This window comes from Zonotrichia albicollis, chromosome Z (assembly GCF_047830755.1).
Source record: "Zonotrichia albicollis isolate bZonAlb1 chromosome Z, bZonAlb1.hap1, whole genome shotgun sequence".
Lineage (NCBI taxonomy): Eukaryota > Metazoa > Chordata > Aves > Passeriformes > Passerellidae > Zonotrichia > Zonotrichia albicollis.
The window spans coordinates 69,528,941-69,555,085 of record NC_133860.1 but is presented as its reverse complement, the minus strand read 5'-3'; the positions used below and the strand labels follow the sequence as shown (position 1 = coordinate 69,555,085).

The window sequence follows — 26,145 nt, the reverse complement described above, 5'->3', positions numbered from 1 at the left end:
TGAGCAAAGAGACTGTGGTTTCTCTTGCCTCAGCAGATGCACTAACAGTTTGGAAGCTAGCACAAAATTAACGGTCCCCGCCAAATTTTGCTGATAGGGTGTGCTTGAATACACACATTTTACAGCGCAAATTCTGCATAGTGGTTGGTATTAGCGTGGCTCTACTACCCGACACCCCTCTCCAGAAGGCAGGATAAAGAGTGTCATCACATCCAGTATCTATTACCATGGCAATAAGTACTGAAATAGATCTAGTATATGGCATTGATTAAGCATGTTCAATAGTGGTGACTGCAGCAATCAGCACACCTTCAGACCAATTACTGTCTAAGGTTACAATGCAAGATGTAACCCAAAGTATGTATTCTATCACCATTTTCATAAGCTGTTAAAACCAGCTGGGGGAGTACTCTTTATCTCTTCCATGACTCATCCCTGATAGCTCTCTGAGGGATATCTTCTGCTAATGGAACATCAAGGTCTCACTGCATGACTCATAAATTACATCATCCCTTTGTGACACGCTCCACCCAGAGGGAGGAACCAAGCATTCTTACCTGGATATAATCTGAGGATTGGAACACAAGAGCATCTACCACTGGATTCCCAGAGTTCAAGAGCTCCACAACCACCACTTTACTACAGACTTTACTACAGGACCACCACTTCAACAGAACCACATCCACCATTTAACTGGACAGCTATTACCACCCTGACCAACAGGGTGTCAGGTTGTATTCTGACTCTGTCAGTTTAAGCCAGTGTTTTCTGCCTTTATTTCAATTTTCCTATTAAACTGTAGTTCTGACTTGGAATCTCTCAGTGGTTTGCTATCAAACTGGTACAGCTACCAACAAAATGCACAAGTTACGCCTGTTCTTACAGCACATTCAATGCCTCCATCATCCCAGGGAAGACCAGTTCTACAAATATGTCCAACCCCAAGCCTTCCTGTCTGCTGTTTCTAATCACTGGCCAGACTGCCTGAAAAAACTACAGAGCTATAGCTTCTCACCCAGTTGGAAGTTCTTCATAAGAATGAATAAATTCACTGTGAAAATGGATTTGTGAAGTATTGCTGAGGGGTTGTGGAAGTCTGGAAGGGGAGTTCCAAAAACAAGGGACAAGCTCACCACATTTCCTGCACTGGGCTGCACCATAGACCTCCCTGGAAACAGTCCCTGCCAGTGAAGCCAGACATTTCTTGAGTCTAACTTCACTCTCTAGAAAAATAGAATGGAATTTTTCTAACATATGCAAAAGTTCAGACAAAACAATAGGAAATCTCTACCTTGTAAACACTGAAATAAAAACCAAGCCAAACCAAAACTGATAGTAAAACATACCTGACTCTGCCATTTTCCAGCATCAAAAGTGGGATACTTTTGGTATTAATTACAAAAAGTTACAAAATTAACAAAAATTACAATAAACCCGAAGAAATTTGCCAGATTTTTAAGTTTAAGACTAAAGATCAGACTGAATTTAGAACAAAACTGAGCTTATTTGTTCACTTTTGCAGAAGAAACTGAGATACTCACAGGAAACAAGGTGAATTTTTCATGCGGCTGTTGGACTAGCATGGTATATAAGGGGAAAAGCTCTTACAAATGCACCAAAGACAGGCAATAACTACACAGAATAAAAGATGCTTATATAAATTATACCTCATCCCTAAAAAACACAGTGCATATATTTACCAAAACCACAACTAGAAACAAATTTATATCTACAAATATTTCTCCATCAAATCCCTGTCTCTGTGAAGGAATCCCCTAGGGACCCAGTAATTTCTTTGCAGTTGTCAATAGTTCATTCACTTTAACATTAAATCTAAATTCCTTGCAGATATTGTTTAAGAGATCAGAATTTTCTCTCGCAATCTGAGAATGTGAATCCAACAGCATCAATATCTATCCAGGCCACTTCTGCTCACAGAACTCCTGTTGTTGATGAAGCATTGTACTTTTTGAGCACAAACATACCCAGAGCAATTATTAAAAATTGCCATTTTCCAACTGACACAATAAATACTCAACACAGAAACTGCCTAAACAAAATATCATTGAGGCTTAAAAGGGAGGGAAGGAGAGGGAAGAAGACCTGCAACAAGAATAATATGGTGTTTTGAATGTTTTGCTGTCATTAAAAAAAAAAAAAAATTGTGGTGTGTGGGACTTATTTTGTTTGGTTTGGTTTTTTCTTGTTTTTCTGTTTGTTTTTTTTTTTTGTGTATGAGTGTGTGGTTTTGTAGGATTCTTTTTCTTTGTTTTCAGCAATCTGAGCACTCAGGACTTTGACAATCAGAAAAACAGGACAAAACTCTCTCCCAATTACAGGATCAAACCTAATCACTGAACATGTCAAAACAGGTAATGCCGACACCACTGCTGCCCCTTCAGAATGACAGTGTCCTAAACAATTGTCTTGGAAGTAATTCTGTGATACAACAAAGAATCAAGTATTTTATTACCGCTATGTTTCCATATAAATAATGCATCTACTTTTGTGTGGTATGATGACTGCTTTGATTGCAATTTGTCACCCAAAGTATACATTAATCTTAACATTAAGTGCAACCACCTCTTTAGCCATGAACAGCATTAAAAGCAGACCAGCAGCATGTTTAGCTGATAGACATCAGCTTGCAGATTGCTTCACTGAAACAGCATCAGCTGGCCAGAGCACTCAGCTTTTATTTAAGCAAACCAAGACAACACTTTGGAAAATTTAACGTCAAGATGCCCAGGTACCTGAAAAGCACCTGACAAAAAAAACCCAAACCGAAACGTACATGAGAGCTCACTTAAAGATCAAACTAAAATGCAGAAGTCCCAAAGTGCATTACTAACCAGAAAAAAAGAAAACAAGAAACTCATGTTTCCTATCTTCTCTTCTGTCTTCCACCAAATCACACCTGTACACCACAAAGACTTTTAGACTTTTAAAAGCTGCTGCAGGGATGCTTGCAGCTTCTTGGGGCTAAAAGAGATTTCCAGTTTCCATTACCTCAGTTTTACTTTCAAAATACAGCTGTTAGCCTTTCTTAGGTAAGGAAAAAAAGATGAAGACTTCAGTAGTGATTAGAGGCTAGAAATTTATTTCTATACAAATTTTAAAAACTGCCCTTAGATTCAGTGCACTCTTCCACAACACAAGATTACACAGAGGCTCTCAAATCGAATCCATTTGCATTCACAGTGCAGGCTGTGCTTCAAACAAGAAAAAAATAATTACATCATTCAAACCTTTTTGAATAGAAGCTCTGTGGCTAATCTGGGGCAGATCATTGTTCTGGCTTCAATAATACAAGCACTACAAGATTGCTCCTAAGGCTTCCCATGATAGAATAGAGCCTGCAAGTTCAGCAAAGGTGTCCCACATGGAGCCTCCTTAACCAAGCTAGTTTCATGAACTCTGAAGAGGGAATGTGGTCTGAAACTGTTCTCTTTCTCCACGCTAAGATTAGGGAGATGATCTATCACCTTAACAATTTATCATGTACTGAATTAATTTACAACAATAAAATAGTATCATCATGCAGTTGCACTCCCTCAGAGAGATCATCTGCTGTCACAAAGAACGTGGTTCAGCAAAGGAACCTTCACAGTGACCCCACCAGGGCAAGGTTAGAGAGCCTGCCCACATCCCCACATAAAGGCAGAAGAGCAATCTGAATATATAGAAGGACAGAAACCCCTCTCCCCAGATTTTCAATGAAAATAACCAAACAAACCAATAGATAGAACAATATCCTCAAGCCTTTACCTTGCAGGGTAATCTTTTCCATATGCCACTCTAATTTACCTCATACCCCTTCTGAGGATGACAAAAGTAGACACAGTCACGACAGGGGTTCCACCAAAGGGCAGAGAGCTCAAGAGTCTGTAATTAAACTACACATGCCTACCCTTCTCCTCTATGTGCTCTGAGGTCCCACCCCAGAAAGGACCTCCAGATGATCTTAATTGAGTAGATTATTCCCAAAATTACAAGATGTTAATTCTTTCAGGAATTGTTTTTTTCTTAGTATTGTGTATTTTGTTATTTTGGGGGTTTTGGAGGGAAAAGAAAACGTCACATTTTATTAAGTGACAGAAAGCATCCTTTGAAAGGACAAACCCATAGGATATGGCATTGTAACATGTGAAGTCATGAACACATTCACCCTAAGTCATGGCAGTTATGATACAAACTGGATTCACATCAGCAGCAGGCTAATCACCAAGTTTTTCTGCATACTGATGAAGAGAAATTAACTAAAATAAAGGAAAAGAGACAATGAAAATTAGGAGTGTAATATCTCAACTTTTGTTTTTGCTAGAACTGTCATGAGTGTGCTCTCAAAAACTGACTCATACTCCTTTTCCTTGCTGAACACAGCAGGGACTCCTTTTTCTCTGCTGCAGATTGAGGCACTTATTCTCATTTGCAGTCAGACAAAACTTTCACTTATTTTATGAAGTTGTCCTTTTCCAGAATCCTTTCCGTACTTCCCTGACCTAGGTCAGTTTGCACCATTCTGTGCAATTCTCTCACTTGCTAAACCTCCTTTCTTGATTATTTCCATATTGTATCTATTCCACACCCATCTCTAGGGGAGCATTTTCTTGCTGTTTTTTCAACCCAGAATGATACCTCATCTTCTACTGAAGCCTCGTACTTCTCTGAAAAGCAGAACTTTGTGAGAACTCAAAAATAGTTCTGCATGGCTTCCTCAGTTTTCTCATTTTCCTGCAGTTTGCCCTTTAAAGCCAACACACCAGTCTGCCTTCCCATTACTGTCCAGCAGCCCAAGAACTACTTCAGTCATTATCTAGCTTCTCCTAATGACTTCCATAAGTGTTTGCTCATTAGGAATTGCTTAGAGATGATTGTTCCTTTGCCACTCATTAAGGCTGGAGAACTGCTTCCCACTCTCTGGGGGAAAAGTAAGCATCTGCCTTAATGCCAGGGATGCTGGCTGGTAGATGCACATCTCTTGGGAAGTATTAGGAGCTTCTTCAACACAATGAACAGGTCAGTGTAAAAACAATCACACTGAACACACAGACATACAAAACTGCTTTAAAACATTTCTGCTAGCCACAGCACCATCTTCAAGAAATGAAGAAGCAGCTCCACAGTGTTTTTGTAATTGGTAAATACCAGAACAGGAAGATATTCCTGAAAGTGAATTTTTAATGTTTGTGTTTCAAGTAAAAGAGACTTAAAGAACTAGGAAGATTCCAGAGTAATAATTCATGCAATCATCTGATTTCAACATTATCTCACTACTTTAAACTTCCAGAATCACAAGAAAATAAAGAGGAAAAATACAGCTAGACACCAACTCCAGGAGAATAATGCCATCCTGCTTAGGCTTATGAAAACAAGCCACTACAATATGGCTGGTCTCTCATAGCACAACCACAATGAAGTTGCTGTCATGTGACTGTATTTTCAAAATATACACTTTCATCATACTGACATATATAGTATCAAGTACTCCTAAAAGAAGTAATTTCAAAACAGTTTCTGAAACTCTTTTGAAATTGTTTATTTCTACTGACAGACATGAAATTTGAACTAGTTAACAAAGAGGCAGAAAAGTTCAAAGTAACCATAGATAGCTCATAATTTAAGATACATTATTAACTGTTGCCAGCACTGTGTGCACATATGTGTATAAAAAAAAGTATGGTGCATGCTTTTGTTCTCTTCTGTCTCTTCTGTTATTAGAAAGAAAAGAAAAAATAAAAAGAGAGAGAGAAAAAGAGTGACAGAGCAAGGAGATGCTCATTAAAATTACTCTGAGCACTGGATTTGCAAGGGTAGTGGACAGAATTTATCTCCAAATACATTCTCATTATTATTTGCTTATTAATTAATATAATTAAAGAAGATAACAGTGGACAAAGGCTTTTGTATCAGCTTTATTAATGACATAGCCACAGGGATAGCGTGCACCCTCAGCAAATTTGCAGATAGATACCATCCAGAGGGATCCGGAAAAGTTTGAGAAGTGGGGTCATGGGGATCTCATGAGGTTTAACAAGACCAAGAACAGGTGCTGCACCTGGGTCAGGACACTCCCAGTATCAGCACAGGCTGGGGATGAATGGATGGAGAGCAGCCCTGTGAGCAGGACTGGGTGGTGCTGGTGGGTGAGAGGCTGGGCATGACCCAGCCAGGGGCACTCCCAGCCCAGAGAGCCAAACGTGCCCTGGGCTGCATCCAGAGCAGCATGGGCAGCAGGGCAGGGAGGGGATTCTGCTCCACCTGGAACCTGCATCCAGCTCTGGGCTCCCAGCACATGGACCTGATAGACTGTCCAGAGGAGATGTTGAGAGGGATGGAGCACCTCTCCTATAGGAAAAGTCTGAGGGAACTGGGATTTTTCAGGGAAAAGAGAAGGCTGCAGGGTGACCTGTTTGCAGCCTACAAGGACCTGAAGAGAGTCTTCAAGAAAGACAGAGGGACTTTTTACAAGAGCATGTAGAGACAGGAGGAGAGGGAATGGATTCCAACTGAAAGAGAGTAGTCATATATTTAGGTCATATATTAGGAAGAAATCCTCTACTCTGAGGGTAGTGAGACACTGGTGCAGGTTGCACACAGAAGCTGTGGATGCCCCATCCCTGGAAGTGTTTAAGGTCAGGATGGATGGGGCTTTGAGCAACCTGGTCTAGGGAAAGTGCCCCTGTCCATAGCAAGGGGCATGGAACTAGATGATCTTTAAGGTCCCTTCCAAGCCACTATATGATTATGATTCTAGCTATACCAGAAATCAGGATACTTTTCTCCAAACTATCATTTCTCAGCAGAAAAAGCACAAGAACTTAATCTCCTAAAAAACTTACAAAAAGAATTTTAGTATTTGTTTCCAAGAAGAAATAACAAATTCAACACTTCCATGGATCAGCAACAGAGACTCCATTTGTAAACTCCACCTTTTGTTTTAAACTCAGAAAAGTAGCAGAAGGCTGGCACTCTTCTGAAACAAGTTTGTATTTAAACATTCAGGCTATATCCTTTTGCTAGATAAAAAAAACCATCTGGATGATAACAAAGTGTCACAATTCTCTAAGCAGCTTTGAGGGGGGCCAGCCTTAAAACAAATACTTCCTTTTTACCCCACATCCACAAAACAGATGTTCAATCTTCAGGCAGAATAAACCACCACAAAATACAATAATCTGGAAATGCTGAAGCCAAGGAAGTTCACAATTAAGCATGCCAAACCTCAAATCCCGAATTACAAAGGCACCACCTCAGTATAGATCTACATGTGCCATGACCAATGATACACAAACAGGAGTTTAATTTAGTTTATCTGAAATAGAAATCTGCCAACTATTCCCCTCACTCACAACAATACATTAGAGACTCTAAGGCAATAGCCTAACATGGTTCAGGCCACCACCAGTGCAGACACAGGAACTATTTATCAACCCCTCAAACCAGAAATAACAGTCATGCTCCTTCAGAAATATTTATGCAACATCTGCATTGGTTCAACTGACTGTTCTCCAGACACTTTCCGCAGTGCTGTATTTTGCAAAGTTAACCTGAAAGAAATTTGAAAGAGCTTAGAATTAACAATAAGAAAGAATTATCTTAATGACAGGATTTAAATTCCCTATTCTCATGTCACTGCTCTTTCCCAAGGCCACAAACAAACTTATCTGATGGACAGCAATGACCCAGAAATAAGATCTTACCTTTGATCTTGTCAAAATGGAGGGGGAGCAAACCCAGTAGCTCAAGACAACAAATGAAAGGGAATTACTTCTTGTCCATCATGCAAGTATCTGGTGTGCTCAGAACAATACACCCAGGATTTGTGAATCCCTGCTGTAAAATTGGGACTGGTTACTAATTTCTTGGCAGAGGTCGACAGGGCTTCCTAGTCCTCACAGTCTGCATCGTGGTCCCTGCTGCTTACAGTATACCAACTCAATTGGTTGGACTTTTTGTGGAATAGTTTTTATGGATGATCAAGAAGTAACAGACTTCGCAAAATACCCTGGGAGCAGCAGCAGGCTCTGTCAGGGATGCTTAGTAGAGAACTGCAGCAGAGTACTGGGTTTTGGCCTTGGGTAGCTTACGCCGATCATTCCATGAATACAAGATTTATAAACAAAAAGCACAACTGAAATATGCCCTGAAGGGAGAGATATGAAGAAAACACCAAGACTTCATCACCTTTCCTCTGACCCTTCCCCTTTCAATTATCAAGTGAAGTTTAAAGCAACTTAGGCTTCTGGCTATCTGAACAAGCAGGTAAATACAGATGATTAGCTCACAGCTTGACTAATTCACTTTAAGAATTGACTTGGATTAGCTCTGAGTTGTGTTTAGCAGACAGGCTCTTACTGCTTGCAAGAGGTCACATGAATTAAGTAGGCTGTTGTAAATTCACACCATACTTCAGTGATTATTCTGCTTCTCTAAGTCCTCAGTATATACAATGCCCAACAGAAACAACAAATATTCAATCAGAATATTTGGGAGATGCCACGAATTCAAGTGAAAACAGAAAGCCAGGAGGCAGAATGGAGTTGATGTAAAAACAGAACAAAACCAAAAAGTCCTATCTTCTAACACATATGATGACTGAAAGGTTAGTGTCCGAGCACTACCTAGTCCATCTCACCACTTTTTAGATAAACTCATTTTGCAGCTCTGTTAAAGAGTAAGAAAGGCAAAAAACACAGTCCTATTGGACAAAAGCACAACTGAATATCAATGGATTATTCTTAAAGAAAAAAGAAACTAAGAACTAACTAGTAGTTTGCCTCCAGCTCTTCCCTTGGATCTTGGTAGACATTAGCATGGGTACAAACTTTAAACACATACACACTTCAAAGCCTCCTTCAGACAGTTTTGTAACAAAAGCATAAGCCATAAAGCATTACTTGGGAACCACTAAGACTTTTTTTGTGACCACACAAATAAACTAAGAAGTTCAAGGGATCCAGGCCACAAAAGGAGAACGTACTGAAATCTACCCACAAACCAGACTTTTTAGGCATGCCGCAATTGCACACACCAGCTGTGTCCATGGCACCAAAGCCTGAGGCCCATGCACAGCTACTCTCATCCCTGACACACTTAGTCATGCTGGGTCTGATTTTCAGCCTCCCACTACTGAGTGGCCTCTCTTTGGTCAGCCAACCTCATACTCCCCTCTCAGGAGATCCCGCCTGGAGTGCTGCATCCAGCTCTGGATCTCTGGGCAGAAGAAAGAGCAAGTTCAGAGAGGGCCATAGAAATGATGAGAAAGCTGAAGTACCTCTCTTATGAAGACATGCTGAGAGAGTGGGGTTGTTCAGCCTGGAGAAGTCAAGGTTCTTATAGCACCTTCCAGTACCTAAAGAGGGCTCATAAAAAAAGCTGGAAAGGGACAAGGGTATGTAGTGATAGGACAGGGGGTAATTGACCAAGAAAGAGGGTATGTAAAAATTAATATTAGGAATAAATTGTTTAGTTTGAGAGTAATGAGACACGGGAACAGGTTGCCCATAGAAGCTGTGGATACCTCAATCCCTGGAAATGTTCAAGGTTATGCTGCACAGCTCTTTGAGCAACCTGGTCTTGTGGAAAGTGTTCCTATCTGTGGCAGGGGCCTGGAACCTACCTGACCCTTAAGGTCCCTTCCAACCCAAATCCTTCTATAATTCTATACCAAAATGCACTATGGCATGCATGTACAGTGTTTTGGAGTAACCCAACACTTCACCCAACGGGCAACACTGCCAGGTGAGAAGTAAGAATAAAGCACCGTAACTTACCAAATCCTCAAAATTTCCCACTGCAGCAATACTGGCACCCCCCTCTAGTGGAGACACAGCTTATCCAAGCAGGAGATGACACTTGCAGGGTCTTGGGAAGAAAGCTAATCAAACCACAAAGGGAACAGTCAGAGGAGTACACAGAGCACAGAACGACTGCTGGTGCAATCGCAAGAGGCAGATGCATGGCGAGTGCACGTTTGGGTCTCCTACCAACTAAGAAATGTTAACTCATCTTAGGAGCTCCAAGAAAACTCAGTATTTCCCCCCCACTCCCCTTCTCACGTGGAGCACAAAGGAGCACAGTGTGGCTTCTTTGCCAAAGCTCTTCCTGCAATTTTGTGCCACTCTTCTGGGGGAAAAAGTAACTGTTTTCACACAAAAATTTCACCACAGATCCCCACAGAGATCCCCTCCTAATATTCATAGCATATTAGGAACAATTTAGAACGAAGAACTGAAAAAGCTGTAAGCAAGTCTCTCAAACAGAACTTGGTCATAAAAATCTGTGCAACTGATGGCAAGAAACTTTGTGGAAGAGATGTTGGGGATGGAAATATGCAAGACCGTGGCATAAACCTTTGCTCAGGCATATTATTTTTAAGGCATTTATGTTTTCTAAAATCTTGTAATTCCCTCCTGTCATCAGATTGTCATCAGCTCGCACATCTCCCACTGAATTTTTTTCCTCTAGGCTGAACCTCCTAGGATGCTTTTGCATGTGAAACTGAAGCAATCCAAGGCAGGAAACAGAAACACACTGTACTTCTTGGAGAAGCAGGCATTAACCTATGCTATTCCTATCAACTGTTTGCAAAATTGAATAATTCTAAAGACCCATTTTTAGTCCATTCATTAATACCAGGATTGTTCTGATTATAGTAATACCCTGAAGTCTCAGTCAGTTTCCAGTCCCACTAGCATGGACTTTTGAAATAGGACACTGTAACTACTGTAAACAAGAAGCTAAAAGACTAGGGGTGGAAACACTAATTCAGCAAAGTCTTCTTTTGTTTGCAAGGCTTCTGTACAGGGAAATACACTGCTCTGAGGTAAAGTTTTCAGCAGTTCCATCAAAATATTTAGGAGAAGCAAAACAATTCTGAAATGTTGCTAGCTCTCAAAGCCCTGTGCAAAAACCATGCCCAGGGCAGCCCAAAGATACCTTGCTCATTTCCACAGAATTGCCCTCCACATATGACACATCTTTGGGTGGGACAGAAAGGAAAAGGAAAGACAGAAAGACCAACAAACTCAATAGACATTTATAATACAGACATTTCAAGTACAAGTCACATTCAAGATGATACTCCTTGAATGCTGGGTACCTATCCACACATCCATTTCCCTGAAGTTGTTTGTCCTGCTGCACTATCTCAGGAAAACCATTTGGGAATTCCATTTCCTTGGCAAGAAGAATGAAGGGGCAGTGACCTATTGGTGCATTGGACTTGTGTCTACAGGAATGTAACAACAAACAGGGAGACAAAAGTGGATAGAAACAGCTGAAAAACCCAATGAATTCTTCACTGAAAGCCACCAAATCTAATGCTTATGTGGATGGTTAATGTATGCTCAAACACCACTCCTAGTATATCCCAGTATCACTGAGGCACACAGGACATCATGCTCTTATTAGTTCGCTGGTTCATCCTGACAAGACAGAAATTCCTGTAGACATTCTCAGATGAATGCAGGAAATGTTCAGGTTATTCTCTTGTACTAATAATTTGCCAGTACAACATACAACACTTTAGCAGGGCTGTGTACACATTTGCAAAGACATCTTCCAAGTGCAATAGTCACTGACATGCAACAGAGTAGCAATACAGACCTTGCTGCACTTTACCCTCCTTTGGGATTGACAAGCTGATCATTATCAGTCTGAATTTATGCTTCTGTATCTAACATTCCCCTCCCAATTTCTCAAGTGCTTTTTACTTCAAAAATTAGTTTTATATATGCAAAGTTAGCATGCAAGTACAGAAACATGCTATGAAGTTTACTCCTATAAGCACAACCTTAGGCAAGGTAGCCAACTTCCCCTTTACATCCAACATTACAGCTTCCCAACCACATGAAACCCCTTCTACTGCAACTCATAAGAGGACTGTACATATCTTGTAAAATGCCAATCCAGTCCCTACAGACAATCACTGAAAACACACCTATCACAATAGACATTGAAACAACAACTCAAGTATGCACAAAAGCACACAATTGACTCATATTAGCTGGAGTATCAATGAAAGAGCTCAGAAGTGTCCGGAGTCAGGCACACATACACACTGCCACCCTTTGCTACTTCATATTTGGTTACAAGTACCTGTGAAAATAGTAACACAACCACGAAACCTTGAAAGCTCCAGGCTCCAGAAGTGACACCACTGTTGCAGTAAGAGATTGTAAAAAATACACAGTAGCCACAAGAAAACAGATCCCACAGAGAGAGTCAGAGAACACCTAACATAGACACACAAACCAAAAAAAACCTGACCACAATAACGACCACCACAATCCCTCCCAGTGCAAGGCAACATCTAGGGGCAAGGTGACCTTTTCCTGCCACTGCCATTGGCTGCAGGTGCTGACCTGCCTCCTCCCCGAGGCCTCCTGCCACCAGCCATCCCTCTGGCAGCAGTTGGTGCCACTGACAAATTCCGTGATCCAAAGCAGCAGGAAGGCAGGGGTGCTCAGCACCCCCTGGGCTTCTGTGCTATGAGCTGAAGGGACAGTGAATGCTGCACTGGTGGCACCCCCAGGGCCTTCCATCCCTCCTTCAGCCCTTCCACCTCCCCTGACACTAGCTGATTCAGGATTGAGCAGCAAACAAACTTGAGTTTTCTTGTGCACAAGCACCCTGGCTGTGTGAGGTGTGACACCCACCCTGACACCCACATCCTGGCTGGGCGAGGCACGCTGTCCTGCTCACACTGCAGCCCTGCAATGCCATCCCAGCTCCCCTGCTCTGTCACCAGCAGCAGCTCAAGGCTTCAGGACATTGTCTGGCAGATCTGACAACCACAACAGGTCAGAAACAGACTGCACTATCAAAGACCAAACACTTAATGAAATCCAGCAGCTACAGTCTCTTTATCAAAACCCCTTCACAGTAGACAGAACAACACCTGGCACACTCAAAAGCTGTGTAGCTATGAAAGCTTGAGAGTTTATCAGCCTTTCTCTCTTCCTACAAACACCAACCTGAAGAATAACCACCTTAAAAACAGGTGTGACCTGTAGAGCATCTCTCTTCTCTGCTTGGATTCCAGCAAGTCTTTGCTAGAGCTCACGTTCAGCTCGCTGCTATTAAAAAAACACCCACTTAATCAAAGAAGATATAAATTTCTCTATGCTGTAAACATTCAATACTCATCCAACATTCATTGCTGTAGCTAACTTCTCCTTAATAAAACATGGATACTACCTTAGCTATATTTTGGGTGAGGAGGGTGAAAACAATCCTCCTCAAATGGGAAAAGTATTTCTAAGGAAAACTTCTGCTCCCATAAATAATGTACCAGCACCATTTCATATCTGCCATACACACCCTAAAAAGGGGTGGAGGGAGGGAAAGGGGCTTGCAATGAAAAACAGTATGCATTTCCTTTGCCAGATTTTTACCCCTCTCACAATCTCCAGCATTCTGTACAGAAAGATCTTGCCTTTGATGTCAATCCAATGCTTTCAGGCTTGCTCCTGCAAGCACTGCAATATGCAATACATTTTCTGGCTGGCAAAGAAATGGATGTATTGCATTTAGTGCCTGTTAAATTCATCCTACTCCAAAGGTCACTGTGGCATGTAAATTCCTACAGAAAAGCCAGAATGATCTGTAATATGGAACATGAGGCTCACACTGAACTGAGAATTATCATACATGACTATCAAACTCACAGACATTTTTTTTCAGCAGTTTCAAAAACCCACTTCAGGAGGTGTTTTCCTCTTAGTCACACTAAGAAGCAAAACCACAAAGATACTACTGGTCTGTCATATTTATCACCTTTGTATTTTTAAAAAGAAAATAAGAGGACCTCTGAATTTTATCTAGAGTATATCACATGGGAGCCAAAAAAAAAAAAAAAGGCGGTTCCAATTCCTCTCAAGTTAAGTAAGTCTAAAATAAAGGTAATTGAGTTGGCACAAAAATCTACATATAGTTCTCTGCATTACAGTATCTGTAATTGCAATGCATGAGTGGGAGACAGTAAGGCATACCCCTTTGCTCCTGTTTCCCCAGCAGCCAGGCCATTATCCATCAAAGAGCACAAATCTTCAAGGCACTTGGAAAGCAAAACACTCTGCACACACCCCAGGCCAGAACCCTGTCCAGGCTATTTATCCTGGGAGTGGCCTGAGGAGGAGGGATGTGGTTCCCCCTCTCCGGCTGTGCTGCTGGCAGGGCAGGCATGCCTTACCCAGACTCCTTGAACCACAGCAGCCCCGCAGGTCTGTGGCTGCTTTTGCCTGCCAGAAGCAAAGGGAGAAGATTCGCTTTCTTTTTAAGAAGAAATATATCTTTACTTCTGGGGAAAAGGCACCAGTGCTCTCCTCTTTAAGTGCACTAACCTAAATGCCTACAGTATTTAGGTCAAGAAGGACCCAGATCCAGTAGGAAATCAGGACAGGACTGAAAAACACATGATCCACAAACCATTCCAGGCAGTGCCTATCCGGAAATTCTGGACACTTTGCACTAATTCAAGCTAGGCTATTGTTCCTCTGTGGAGAAAGAAATACAATGCCTTAACCACCTCAAAGCTGTTTGTCAAGACCTCATAAGAGAAATGCCACAGTCACGGAGTTGCCATGTGAGATGGGGACACACATATACTACCCAAATCAGCACCAGCACATAGGGTCTTTTATTTTCTGGTTGCTCAGTGTTGCACAAGTAGAAACAGTATTTCAACAATTAGAGACACCAGTCATTTAAAAATTAAAATTGACCCTAGAATGCAACCTTCATCCAAGCAATTATCAAGATTTTGCAAGCCAGGTGTGCTCTTAATCAGCTTGGGAGTACAGAAATCCTGTCAGGCGGTCAAGAAACACCAGTGGAGGTGAGAAGGAGAGGTCTGGGTACACAAAGACAGGCCCTTGTCAAAATTCTCCCCTACTTTCAACAAAAATCAAACCAAGGTACCAGACATTCAGATGTTCACCATCACATATATTAGTACATCCATGAAAGTGCAAGAATGCACAGGCAATGCTTCTACATGTTAAAAAAATTAAGTTTGAAATATAAATGGACAAAACCAAAATTCAAGTTCCCTGACATGTAAGTAGAACAGCAGCTCTCACTTCCTTGACAGAACTTTCTTCTGCCCTGGGAATACTTTTGTATTTCTGTCAAAGCAACCCATCAGCCTTGCACCTGATCCAAAGTAATTCAGTGCCAATACAGATTTTGCCATTGACATTTATGGGCCATGGATGAAGCCTTAAACTTCTGCTTTAGCTATGAAGAAAAACACATAGGAGAAAACATGAAGTGTGTAAGTTTAGCCCTCATGCAGCACTGCTGAGGAGTGCCACATCTCTACAGTACCACCTTGTGACATCTGGAAAAGTCAAAAACACATCAGATGCTACATAACCTCTGCCAGCTGAAGCCACTACTGCCTCAAGTCCCTCATGATCAAACATTTCTGGAGGGCAGTGTTCTCCTTTCAAATTATCAAATCTCCAAAGGCAACAAATGAGGACCATACCTAAACTGAAAGCAATCTTAAAGAAAAGGACATGGGAAGACGGAAAAAGAAAAGGCATACTTTATTTTCTCAAAAGTTGGTTTTCTTTTCACCCTACTAAATGGATAGAAAAAATAATACGGGCCATTGTGAAAGATGAAGTAGTGAAATGCACAACATATAAAGAACTAATCCAGTAACTAAAGATGCTGGAAGGATCAAATATTGATTGCTCTATTCTTCTTTCAGTAAAACAGTTATATGCATCTTTCCCTTGGCACTATGTGTAGCAGGAGCTCCTCAAATATCCCATTTAGATGGATTTAAGCTGAATTTAAGCGTCCCTTAAATTGCATGCACTTTTCTTTCTGAAAGGGAGGAAATTGCACTTGCATAGCAAATTCTGATTTTGTGAGGGAAATAGCAATGAAAAGGACAACTGCCACACAGTACTGGTTACCATTCTCAAATACTTCCACATATCCTTGAGCATTACCAAGACTGTAAGTCATGGCCTGTGAAGGGTTCCCCACTCAGCCGTGATGGCAAAAGAGCTGCATTCTATTTTCTCTGCATCCAAATGATACAAAAAGCCAGATACACGGCAACAGTGCTCAGTAAGTGCTGGCAGGTCACCACCTAGAGGTGCTCAAAGCCAGCTCTTCTGACATCTGGAGAAGGCAGCTCACCTCTGAGAGTGCTCAAACTGCTGGGTATTCAAAAGGAATTTTCCTTTGGTGGTCTCCCAAAGGGATAAAGTGCTCAGAAGAATTACTTGCCTTTTAATTTAAACCTCTGAATATGAGACAGAGCAAGCTCAATATGGATAGGCCACTGAGAAACAGCAAACTATTCATTAACGTGTTATAAAGAGCTCATCACAGTGATATCAAAGTGAATCCCATGCAAGTACAAAGCAGAGCAAAACACTTTCTTCATCAACCTCTCCTGGATTCCCCAAATAGTTTAACTGTGTAACACTATAAGACCAAGTTAAAGTCAGATTTTTATTTTTCCCATTTTTAAGCAGAGAAGGAATTATATTTTAGCTACAATCTTCCAGAGCTACTGATGAAAACCACATGACCATAAAGTATTTTTGCTCACAGTGATAAGACTGTCTGTTACTCACACGTGGAGTTCACATATTAAAGCTGGGTATGCAGTGTAGCATTACTTTAATTTTGCATTTTCCATGTGGTTCATCTCAAAAGCTGTTTAACCTTTTGACCCTCAATATTTGTTTTGAAGAGCAAAGGAAGAGAAAGCAGACACCAGCCAATGTTTTCTTCTCTTCAACCAGCACCGCTACTGCTAAGTTCTCAGAACAAGGTTTATAGCGGCCAAGGGTCTAACTACTGCAATCTGTAATAGGGAGTGATACAGACAGCACCACACTGGTCATGCAGCAGCGCTTCCCAGTATTCCTAAGTAACATTTCCTTAGTTATTTGCTGCAGAAAAAGGAAAACAATCACCTTTCATGAACAACTGCACAGGATGAGACAGCGTCAAGCTACTCTGGAGCAGAACAGCATTTAATTTTGTGTGGTTAATATTTAATAAAAACAACAGTAAAACATAGGCCTATCAAGTCGCTTTGTAAGTCTGAGCCCATATCAGTTAAGGAAAAACACGCGGCACGCCTATAGCCAGTAATAGCAAGCTGCAGGGCAGAGCTTCACTTACGCCTGTGCACACACAGTATTGCTTCAGTCCACTGCTGAAATTGCCAGAAATATTGTTTTAGTGCTGCCGTATAGCCCATCCTCACACAAGAGTAACAGGCTACACGGCACTCACCCCTGGCCGCCAAACTGAAACATGACTCCCAGACCTGAAAGTGATTCATTTTAGACCAAATGGTACAACGCTGCAAACCTGAACTAGCATGCAAAAACTTTCTTTGAAAAGATAAGAGTTGCAGCAGTTCTTAGCAGCGAAAATGTTGCTGCTAAAACAATTTTGCTAAACATTGCTAAAACAATTCCCCCACACTTCGAGAAAACAAGTTGCCTACAGGGTCTCCCCAAGTTATTTTGCCTTGAAACTTCAAAAAAACCCCAACCAAACAAAAAGCCAACCAAACAAGCAAACAACAACAATTAAGAAAAAGACGCACAGAAAACCGACCCAAACCTGGAGCAAATAAGGATGGGGGGAAAAAAAGAAGAAAGGGGGGATTTAGGCAGCTTCTAACATTCACAGACAACTGAAATCTGTGAAGGTGTGAGTTTGTTTCACGGAGATATCCCCGAAAAAATTAAATTTAGACATTCCAACCTTTCTGTGATAATGAAAACTTTGCACATATTTCCATAGGAAGTAGTTTTTTGGTATCGTTCCCACTGTGGAGCTATTTTAAAAGAACATAGGAAAAGAAGTGAGAAGAAAAAACTTGGTCCCTCTGGTTCCACCTCTGTCTTCTCACTTCAGTTTGCTAACGGCTTTTGTCCTCTAGCTTCCCTCCTGCTCCCCCCCGCTCCCTGTCTTTCTCTAATAAATCACACCCTTGTGCTTGTCATTCATCTTCTCCCGTCCTTTACCTTTGTAAACATCATGGATACACCGACACTGCTCCCATCGGACTTGAGCAGGCTCTTCGTCCGAAGGACTGAAGTCAGGAGAGAGAGGTGGCAACCATTTTTTATCTAGGACTTTTTCCACTGCCTTAGTTTGGTACAAATAAATCCAAAGAGATTTCGGGGTGGAAGGGGTGACGAAAGGGAAAAAAAAAAAAGGAAAAAAGAAAAATATGAGGGCAGCCCCTAAGTGAGTCCTGTTAGTGCTCCTTAATCAAACAAGTGCCCATCACTTATTCCACGCCAGCCCCGGAGACGTCAGCCCAGCAGGAATAGCAGCCTGACCCGACGCCTCCAACTCATTGGAGCCCATCCCGGAGGAGCCCTTCGCCGGAGAGCACCGCGACTGCCGCGCCGCGGGACGGGAGCGGGTTCGGAAACACGAGCGAAACAGCCAAAGGGAGCAGGCGAAGAGCGCCGTGGGCACTTGAGCGCTGGGGGAATGGGAAGGGGCGCCTTTCCGCGGGCGAGAATGGTGGGACCCCCGCCCCGCTCCGCCCCGGGCCCGCCGCGCCCCGGGCCCGCCGCGCTGCGTTGGCTGCGCTTACCTGCGGGGGCTGCGCGGGCGCGGCTGGAGGGAGCGCGGCGCCGCCGCCGCCGGCGCGCACAGAGGGAGGCAGGCAGGCAGGCAGGGAGGAGGGGAGAGAAGGAGGGAGGAATGAGGGGTGGGACGGGGAGGGACGGGACAGAGCAGAGGAGAGTGGAGAGGGACGGGGAGGGACGAGACAGAGCAGAGCGGAGAGGGACGGGACGGGACGGGACGGGACGGGACGGGGAGGGGAGGGGAGGGGAGGGGAGGGGAGGGGAGGGGAGGGGAGGGGAGGGGACGGGACGGGACGGGACGAGCTGGGCTCCCTCCGCCCCCGCTCCGCCTGCGCGCCTCCGCGGGCGGGGCCCAGGTGTGCCCGCCCCGCCCCGCCCCGCTCGGCCCGGCCCGGCCCGGCCCGGCCCGGCCGCGGACCCCACGTGTGCCCGGGCCGCACACTCGCTCCGTGCCAGAGCCCGGCCGGCCGCTCTGGAGGAGGCTGCCTCGGGCACGGGCGGTGGGACGCAGGTGTTTCTGGAACAGCCACAGTTCTCGTCCTGTGAAACTTTCGCGTCTCCTGCCGGTGTGGGCAAGAGGCGTTTGGGAGCCCCAGTCGCAGGAACAGTCAATTTACAGGTTCACCGAGCACTCGTCCTTGGAAAGGGACAGGATTGCACAACAGATACTTTTCCAGATTAGAACTATTTCATTATACAAAACCAGGTTCAAATTGCTTCTTCTTCCTCACCTCCTGCCCTCCATAAGTTTTTAGTGTGCAATAGCCAGATTTCATTGGATTTATTCATTCTAGAGGCCACTTTTGCATGTACTTGCATCAAGTGAAAAGGCATATGTTGCACAACACTTGGAGTTCAGTAGCTGAAATGGCTGAGCATTTCTAACCCCTGTAGTGAGATTTCTAGGAGGTTACCTACAGCTATGCAAGCTGTCAGTGCCTCCAGCAGCACAAAAGCCTATCATGAAGCACCAAGACCACTAAAAGCACTCGTATTTCTTAAGGAACCAGAAAGCAGCAGAGACAATTCTCTGATGTTTGCTTGTGTTGCATCAACAAAGTGATGACACTATCTGCTATAGCTACTGGCAATATCTGCTGCACCACAGGTATGGTTATTAACAAAGGTTTTGGCACCAGTGAGAGCAGGTCTCTTGCTGTCATGGCTGGTGAGATGCTTTCTCTTTAAGAAGTTGTCACCACACAGACCTTATTTTTGTACTCAGCATTGTAATTTTGCTCTGAAACTAGACTTGAACATGCTGAAAAGTTTTGTTAAGTACTCTGCAGGCTATTAACTTTGGAAAGTGCTAGATTTCCTCTTCCACCTGTTCAAAGCAAGCTACCAAGTGTTTGCAAGAGGTGACCAAAAAGCATGTTCTATTACAAGCTCTAATGGATGGTTTAGCCTCTATACACCAATTATGATGACAGGTCTCAGTAGTTTTCTCATCTATGCACAGGCCACATCCAGGCTAGACAACTCCAGTCATGAAACAACATGCTTAAACTGCATGTGTCGTCTCCTGATGGCAGAAAAGGGATGACATACATGAGTCACTGATTAGAAAGCAGGTCTTCAGAATGCAGAATTGATTATTCCAGTCTTGTGGCAGTGTATCTGCTGTAGCTTCATTATAAACCAGATTTACTCACCTTTTGGGGCACAAACTGGCTGTACATGTCTACAGAATCTGTCCTGTCCTCAGCCAGTTGCCCAGATACCACCGTAAGAGCCAAGATTAACTTGAAAGCATTTAAAGCTTTGAGCAAAGGGTGATCTGACAAGATTTACATCTCTGTGGGTGGGACTTACAACCTCAGGCATGCAGGAGTCTTCTTCAGTAGGACAGTACTTGCTGCTAAGAGCTAAAGAGCTACTACATCTGCACATTGGAAATCACCACTGCCTAGGATCCCTATGGTTACTCAAAAAGTGCTGTTTAGGATGTCCTCTGCAGCAACGCTAGCTACTGACCCCTGAAAGAAAATAGCAGAGAATAGCATCCTCAGCTCATGGGAAAATGAGCATGAGATGGAATTTCATGAAGGTAAAATGATTGCAAACATTTTATAGAAAACTATTTTTGAGTCCAGTTCCAGTGAACTGATGTAGTTAAAGGAGCAATGTTTTTTCTGTTAGTTTGTTTTCTGTTAGTGACTTCAGGCATGCTCGCTCAGCCCTGAAACATTGACTTGTCGTTTATTCAAGGATAATGCCATTAATTCTCAGTCAGCCACTCTTGGTCTGAATAGAAGATATAGGGAATATTCAGTAAATCTTACAAACAGGCAAATATTGAAGGTCCAGGGAAGATCACGTGGTCTGACGTTTAATGAATGTAACTGCTATGAGACTTGGCTGTGTTGCTCTGTGGTCTGAGACGTGTTTATATAATCACACACAGATGTACTGAATTGCATTAGATAGGGAAGTAGTTTTCACATCCTTCAGTCTGGAAAAACTTCTGTTTCCAGAACAAACCATGTAAGTTCCATGTGCTCAATTTAGTGAATTGATTCAAATCATAACTATGCTTAACATGTGCAGATATTGATATACTTATATTTCATTCTCAGCATTCATAAAGTTTCAATTGAGTGACTGCAAGATTAGTCATACAAACCCAGAAAAGTTAAACATCTAATTCCTCTTCGGTCTGGGCTTGGAAAGTACCTCTGGTGGTTTTAATTTTAAAAAAATTCTGGGAATTTACACTTGAGATGTCTCTTCACTCTGTCACTTCTCTATGCAGCATACTCTGGTGTGGGTAGCAGTGGATAATTTCATTTTGGATTGGAATAGTACTGAAATTTTCAGTGCAATTTTCAGTGCTTTGAATGAAATATTTGATGAGATCACTACTAATTCCTGTGAAAAAAATTGGCATGCTTCAGCTCTATCTGAGATAGGAATAACTGGAGACTTGAACAGTATAGTCACTTTTTATTGATCAGCTTTTGTTTCTTAGAGTCCCACCATTTGTGGGAGTCCCAGATTGCTAAAGCATGTGTACATTACAAAGAACAGCTCCAACAATTCACAAAGAATAAAGCACTCTCTGGAGTTTGACTTTTTGCTCATTTGTTATGTACATACTTTCTGAAGCCCAATGCTCACATGCTGGGGATCTCTGTTCAGAACAGGATGCAGAGGAAATAACATTACCTACAGCTAGAAAACTGAGCAAATGACATTACCTACAGTTAGAAAACATGCTGTTTTCCAGAGAAACTTCAGACACATCAGAAATCTCGCAGAAAGAAAGCATTCCTATCCATAAAGCTGTGTCATCTTTGTTCTGTGGCAGTGCTTCTGCCTTGGTTCAGTCTCCTCGGAGCTCCTGCTATGATGCAACAGCAGTGCATGACATTCTGTGAGCCACAAACTCCTCTAAAACCTCAGTCTCAAGGCAAAAGAGCAGCTTTTTCCATGGAAACTCTGTCTCTCCCCAGTTTAGCCTCCTGTTGTCTGGACCTGAGGATATCCTAATCCTTCTGAAGAGTAGCAGATTGCTGAAAAGTGAATGTGACCATAGTGCTCCTGGAAGCCAAGCTTTGGCTCTTCATGGCTTTCTGCCCATGCCCAGCCCCTAACATCAGGATTGCAAGGCCAGGATTGAAGGAAAAATGGATGCCCATAGGTGCCTGAGCATGTTGAGGATTAGGAATATAGCCACAAAAGCAGAGGAGGTGGTTGATTGTCATAGCCTCTATGGCAAAATCTAGGTCAGATCAGGCTGTTTAGACAATGCCTGAGCCAGAAATAAGAGCAGTGTCTGTCCAAATGACCAGGCCTCAGGGCTCTTCGTGAAAGAAGGTTTGGGTTTGTCCTGGCATTTGCAACATCCATGTTGCCCTGAGATGACTGGACTAGGGTTTGCAAGATGCTTTGGATAGTTGTGGCCAGAGATGCTTCTGCATTAGTGACAGAGAGCCATAAACATCTGTGTTACTGTTAGGAGTCTTATGGATCACGTGCCATGAGATGCATCAAGGAGAGCTGATGGCTGTGTGAAGCACATGGGGTTTGTCTGGGGCGTGCACAGGGATGCCAGGAGGCTCCTGGAGGGGAGGCCAGGAAGCTGTTGGTTGTGGTTCCACTGTGGTGAGGGTTTCGAGACACTGAGGAAGAGCTCCGGCTTTGTGGTGAGCACAGGCTGAGGGACGGCTGCAGGCTCCAGGGAGGGAAGCTGGGGGAAGGCTGGGCAGGCATCTCCCATGGGATGGCTGCAGCACTGAACACTAACACGTGTCCTCCAGCTCTGTGGAGCACCTGTGTTGGAGCCTGGGGCTGGGTCACCACTGCTGTTTCAGAGGAGCTCTGCATTTATGCTGCCCGAACACTGCTACTCATTCAGCCTTCTGTTTCCAGGCTGCTGAAAAAACCTTTGTTTGTAGGGTGTTAAGGTATGACTAGATAATGAATGTTCTGATTTGTCTTTTCATCAAGTACAAGGCTCTGGTCTGCCACAAAATGGCTGAAATCCCTCTTCTAATAAGGGGGAAATGAGATATGGGGAAAACAAGGAAAGCTTTACCTTCAGCAAGTGCAGCAGCTGTTGTTGGGTCCATTGCTCCAGCACCTGCCCCTTTGGCTATAACTGCAAGGTCCAATGAATATAAAATCCTGCTCCAACTGTGATCCTTAGTCAATAGACAGCATCTAAAATCCATAATTTATCCTGTCTGTGCCCTTTTATATTGAACTGGATGATATTTTTACACCAATAAATTGAGTGCCATGTCTCTGTACCATATATAACTTTGCACACCGGTTTGGTCTGGTTAAATGCCAGGTCTTACAAGGAGCTCCTGGAATGAGTCCAGCAGATGACAACAAAGGGGCTGGAACATCTCTTGTACATGGAAATGATGAGGGAGCTGGGCCTGTTCAGCCTCAAGGACTGACAACTGAGAGGGGATCTCTTCAACATCTATAAATATCTGAAGGGACAGTGCCAAGAGGAGGGAGCCAGGCTCTTCTTGGTGATGCCAGTAGTACCAAGGACTAGGACAAGAGGGAATGTACAGTAACTGTTGCTCAGGAATTTCCACCTGATTATGAAGAAGAATTTCTTTACTCTGTAGGTGACTGGAGAACTGGAGCAAGCTGCTTGGAGAGGTTGTGGACTCTCCCTCACTGGAGATATTCAAGAAGTGTCTGGACACAATCCCATGCTATGTGCTCTGGGATGACCCTCCTTGAGCAGAGAGGTTGCACCGCATGACCTGCTGTGGTTCTTTCCAATCTTACCCATTCTGGGATTCTGTGGGCTTTGAAAAGCTACTGGAGCTATCATTTGATAAAGTAAATAATGCCAAGTGAAAAACTCAGTGCTACATTCAATTTTTTCCTTCAAGAGACAGTATTTCTTACTAGTGTCTTAATGTTTTTATTTTTAATGAAATAATAATTGACCCCTTCTGTCTTTTCTAGCGCTTCAGCAGCAGAAGTCACTAAAAGTTTTCCAAGAGCTGCCATGTCCACAATGACATTGGTAACACACACAAACTCAAAGGGGGAATAGTGTGGGACTGAAGATTTAACTGACCAAAACTGAACAAAATCCTCCAAAACCCAGCCTTTCCAAAACACAGGATAGGACCTGTAATACTAGCTGAACAATAAAGAATTTGGGAATATTTAGTTAATGAAAGCTCTTGCTGGAAGGTAAGATTGGGTCATTTATGTCTGCACAATAGCAGCCCCAGTGTAGAACATATGAATACCAGATGGCTGGAACTGTTCCATTAATGAACTGATGCATTCATTGTTCTGAATTTGATTTTGTAGCTTTTTGCTTATAATGATTTGATTGCACCACCATTAAAAACCTTCAATAACCTCAGAATTCCTCAGAATGCAAAAGAGGAGATGCCTCTGTCCCCACTTTCCACTGACCTGCAGGTGTGCAACACCTCTGTCAGTCAAGCTGATGAATACATTTCATGCTGTTTTTCTTAGTTCTTCAATTTAAATAATGTATGCAGGATCCATGCACAATATATTCTTTCTTCCAAGGCACAGGAAAATGCATTCCAGGTGACACTCCATTATAGTCAACAGGGTTATCCTGTGATGGATATATAGGACAAAAGAAAATCATAGCTGTAGGTATGTAGGGAGAAATTCCTTCCAGATATGTGCAAATACAGGAACAATGTCAGGCACTAGGAGCTACACTTTTCCTCCCAAGCAGATGCCTCCTTATTAAACATAATTCCTATTGCAATAATCTTTCCGGTCTCCAAGCTTAATTAATGAACAGTCTAGGAGCCCACTTGATATGTATGTTACCACAGGAAGTTTAATTTTTCTGGCTCACACAGCTCCTCTGTAAGCTTTCCCTCTGCTTCAATACTCTACTCCAACACTAGTTCTATCATCACTGTGGCTCAAAAAGTGGCATCTCACTTTTTGTCACAAAAAGGCCTGGTGTATTTAGGTGACAAACACATTTCTGTCCTTTGTGGCTCATCACTGATCCTCATGTCTGAACAGACCGAAAGGGATAAAGAAAAAAAAACCAAGAGAATATTAGAATATAGCAGTGACTAAAGGATTTCTGTCAGAGCTTTTGCTATACACCTGTCTTTGAGAGGCTGGAAAGACTCCAATCCCTAATATCAGAAGTGACCCCAGGTCTCTCATTTTACTTCCATTTTAATTCATTTGTGGTTGCACTTATTAAGAAAGATAAAATTAGAGTAAAATGAATAAAATCCCAAAAAACAATGAAGAACAAACAGGAGGGAAAAAATGCAAGCAGGCAAGTGTGGATGCAGACTGGTCACAAGACCCTTGGAGGCAAGTTCTTCTCTTCCCTGAGGCTCCTCTGCTTCCCTAGCTCCTCCAAACCCCTGATGGTGTTGGTAGAGATTAGTTATCTCTGATACTGCATTTGGGGCAGGGCCACAGCAAGAAAGAAACAGAGGTCAGGTGGCAGGGGGAAATTCTCATGTGAACCAACCCTAGCATGAAGGCAAGAGACAGGGATACCAGATAATAGAGCCAGAAGCCCATTTTTGAGGGCACTCCATTTCTCTAAGAAGAACATCCCAGGTTTTTCCTGAGATGCTCTGTGAGGTTTGCTTCTCCTGAACTTCAGCATCATGTCTCAGGGACACTAAAGGACAGGAAATGATCTCCAGCTATAGGAATGATATTCACACCATCTTATTACTTGTTCCACAGACACTGTTAGGATTATCTAACACCCATCCTGTAGGTGTTGGCACACAAGGAAGCTGCAGAACACCCTTCTGTGTCTTTCTGGAATAGGGGGGGGAGGACACTCTGGGGCACCGCAGATAGAAAGAGATATGTAGGCTTGGATTCTGTTCCCCTCCTAGAGAGGTCAAGCCAGGATGATCAAGATATGTGAAGGTTTTTCTCAGCTCCCCAGGAGCAAAGCCTGTGCAATCCAGCTGCTGCATCCTTAGGGGTGCTCTGGTGGCTGGCTGCCACCGCACTGCTTTCCCAATCATGCTGGTGCTGTGCACTCGGTGAAATGCCCCTGCTCTGCCTCACCAGCACAGAGGAA

General features: G+C 43.0%; 1 protein-coding gene across 3 annotated transcripts in view; it reads right to left on the bottom strand.

Annotated features, from left to right (window-relative positions):
* The window catches only part of LPAR1 (lysophosphatidic acid receptor 1), a 70,211-nt gene extending 51,369 nt beyond the window's left edge, over positions 1 to 18,842 (bottom strand). The window contains exons 1-2 of one of the 3 annotated variants that reach the window (XM_074532426.1): positions 18,605 to 18,842; positions 18,021 to 18,144 (exon numbers count right to left, since the gene is read on the bottom strand). The gene's annotated coding sequence lies outside the window, so the exon portion shown is untranslated. Of the gene's footprint in view, positions 1 to 9,776; positions 9,881 to 18,020; positions 18,145 to 18,604 lie in introns of all 3 variants that reach the window. The other 2 variants (XM_074532428.1, XM_074532425.1) reach the window with 2 other exon arrangements.
* Between the last annotated feature and the right edge of the window lie 7,303 nt (positions 18,843 to 26,145).